Consider the following 3,750-nt stretch of genomic DNA (forward strand, 5'->3'; position numbering starts at 1 on the left):
CAATTGTCTCTCAATAAAATGCAATGAAAAGGCAGTTTAAAATGGATCAACAGAGATGTGATCTTCATACTGTTTCATGGCAGAACTTCTGTGTACACTACATTTTGTGTTTTGCCTTGCTCTGACAATAGTCTCAGGAGCCATCAGATTTACAGGCTGTATCACCTGCCATCCCTGCCACATGTGGTTAGGCAAGATCCTTTGATGGCATTTAAATGTCAGCTAGAGCCACCGAATGCTAAAACCTTTCAGGTTGAAAGTTGTCTCAGTAAGGAAACCACACAGACATGTCTCTGACTCTCCCAACTAAAAGTATATTTGGTCAGTGTTCTAACTTTGGTCCAAATTTAATTTTTATTGACAGCACATGATCCAGGACAAGCATATTTTTGAGTTAGATTACTTTCACACAGTATCACAGTTGTTCATTTTACATAGGTGCATGTGCAATATAGCAAAGGTACAGCTATGATGTATTGAATATAGTTTTGCTGCAGTTTAGAAAGCAACTAAATGCAACAACTTCATAATAAATTCTACTGATAATTCATGTTATTTTTAATCTCTGAAATCCATGTGAATGTATACATTTGTCTCTTGTGTCCTTGATGCTTGTGCTCGGTGATAAACACAACCTAATATTACTAATATTACATAATGATGCAGTTGTGTGATTTTATCAGTCATGCTCAGTGAGAAAAATAAAAGTGGAGTCACAAATCAATCCACTAGTCAGCACACAAATGCCACAAACATCAATTCCCCTTCTTAAGTGGCAGTGTGGCTAATGAATGTGATGACTTTACAGTCTGTGGGTGCTTTGTGTCAGTTTTGTGCTTTTTTTAAAATTTATGTATGGTGGATTTGTTGCAGTCCATTAACCTGACCTTTGGTATCAGTCTGCGATGCTTTATGGTTTACAGATGGTTCAACAGCTCAGCTACAACAGACAGGGACATCATTATGTAACACGTAGTAGAATCAGTGCAGCCAAAAAAAAAGTGAATGTGAACTACTACGATAGGGAGCTAAATCAAAAAAAAAATATATGACACAACTTAGTATATATATATATATGGGCTTTGTCTCGAACAATGGTAACATTAGGTTCGCTCTAGAAGGATAGTTGGACAAGGACAATATTTTAGTGAACAGCTTTCATTTAACATTTATTATTAAAATGATAAACCTTAATCGATAACTGGTCATAAATGACCATCCAACTCAGCACGAATCCCAACCGAAACAGTAACAGTAAGTGTAAACAATTTTCTACCAAGTGCACTTGGAAAACAATAGGAGAAAAATTTTAAAAAAAATGGACAATGCGATGATGTGTGGTGTGTGTGTGTGTGTGTGTGTTCAGTTCAGTTCAGTTCATCTACCCGGGTAGTATGATTTTGTTTGAAATGTCTTAGCTGGATTTCTGAAGAGACGAGTTTCTCCTTTTCCCTTGCCGCACAATAAAGCAGAGTCGAGGTCTCCACCCTCCACGTGTGTTGATCCACTCCTCACTTTAGAAGCTCACTGGAACCTGGCTCGCCGTTCAGCATCCACTTCAACCAGTATCAAAAAAACCAACCTGCATACAGCAGTAGTTTTACAATTACAATCTAAATCTCTCCATTCACCGTACAGTTAATGTCTCTCTATTTCTGAAGCATGAATTCAGTGATAATAGAAAACACAACACATAAAGCTGTGTAGATGGATGAACTCAACAGCATTAGCTTTCAGTAACTACATCACAGAATTCACTATATTTTCATCAACATATCACAAGACAAAATCATTGTCTGTCTCCGATTGGTTTAAAAAAAAACTTTCATCTACCTCAATAAACCGAATGCACAATGCGGCATACAACACGCCATAACATCACCTCGTGGTGAAATTCGCTAGCATGCTAAGCTAGTGCAAGATAAAAGTGGACTCACCGGAGCTTAATCCAACGAAAACAAATCAGAAAGATATCACTCAGCGGTTTATCTCTGCTCTCTCAGCGGGAAAAGTCTCCATAGCTCAAAAACTCCAAGGAAAAATGCCTGGAAACTAAACTTTTTAGAGAAGTTACCAGCTTAACACGATCCGATGGAAATATGTCTTGCTCTAGTCTCTGCCGTAAAAAAAAGTAAAAGAAGAGCTCTGCAGCGCTACAGCGCACTCTGCTGGTGCAACAAGAAAACTACACTGAGTTAACCCTATAAACACTGCCACTTACTGTGTAGTGCAATTTATGGGCGTTACATCCTCCCCTCCTGAATGTGCATGCGTCCCTGCATGTTTAACATTTCACCAAGGAGTAAGTTGACTGATGTCAGGGGTGGGAGTGAAATCAAGAGCTTGTGTAAAAACCTGGTCGAGACTGGTCAGAATAGAGTGCATGACTAAGACTAGTGGATTTCCTGGCGATTCATATGTTAGTCTGTCAGGCTCAGCTCTTGGTCTTGTTGACCGTCTGACCTCAGAACTTCCTGTTTCCATCTGAACAGGTTTGTTATCAACTTTAGACTCCTCTTCATCTTGTCCATCCATTTCACATTCCTCCTCCATTGTCACTTCCTCCTTATCATCCTCTTCCTCCTTATCATCCTCTTCCTCCTTATCATCCTCTTCCTCCTCTCCCATACTTCTTCCACTTGTTCCAACTGCATTCTCTGTCTCAGGTTCATTTTGGACTGATCCATCTCTGACTCCTGGATCATTTTCTGCAGGTAAGTTCCTTCCAGTAGGTATTTCTCTATCCCTTTCCTCAATATTATCCTCTTCCAGGTTTCTCATGGGCTGGAACACATCAGCCTCCGGATTCAGGTTCGATCTTTCAATGCTCATTTCATCTTTGTCGTCCTCCATAGTTGGGGTGACTTGTGGATGAGGGATTTCATGGACAATGGTTGTGGTCGGAAAGTTATGGGCTCCTGAGCAGTCCGTGAGTCATATTGTCTCACTTCCCCTTCACTTTCCCACTGTTGCTCTGGTCACATCCCTCTTGAAATAATTCTTTTCATGAGGAATTTGAGCCATCTCCTTCCTCTCTTTCCTTGATCCACTTCTCTTGAATGGATGGAGATAGAAACCCACAGGGCAACAACAAATCCGGTGTAATGTCCGCTCTGGACCATCACAGGTTATGGAGCTACAAGTTAGACCTGGGGGAATTGTCATGTGCTTCACTACTTTGTACACAATACTGCTCCAACGGTCTGCTATCTTGTGTTTACCCCGTAGGGAGACATTTTTTGACCAAGACATGGGTCTCCTTCTTCAAGGATAGACTCATGGACTTTGAGGTCATACTCTGCTTATTGCGTTGAGCAGTCTTTTCACTGTGTTCGATCGCAAGCTTGTAGCTTTCTTGCAGATTTTCTCTCAATTTTTTCACATAATCTGTGTGACTAACTTTCTTCTGTCCTTCTGGACAGAGTCCAAATGCCACGTCAATGGGGAGGTTTGGCTGTCTCCCAAACATTAACTGGTAAGGAGAGAATCCTGTTGTGTCGTTTTTGGTACAGTTATATGAGTGAACCAGAGGCTGTACAAAATCACGCCACTTGACTTTGTCTTCTTCCTGCAAAGTTCCCAGCATCTCCAGAAGAGTTTGATTAAACCTTTCAACAGGATTACCACGAGGGTGGTAGGGAGTAGTCCTCGTCTTCTTTACCCCTAACAGTTGGCAAAGGTCTTTGATGAGCGCGGACTCAAAGTCCCGACCCTGATCACTGTGGATCCGCTCAGGCATGCCGCAGTGGA

The sequence above is a fragment of the Acanthochromis polyacanthus genome, chromosome 1, assembly GCF_021347895.1.
Source record: "Acanthochromis polyacanthus isolate Apoly-LR-REF ecotype Palm Island chromosome 1, KAUST_Apoly_ChrSc, whole genome shotgun sequence".
Classification (NCBI taxonomy): Eukaryota; Metazoa; Chordata; class Actinopteri; family Pomacentridae; genus Acanthochromis; species Acanthochromis polyacanthus.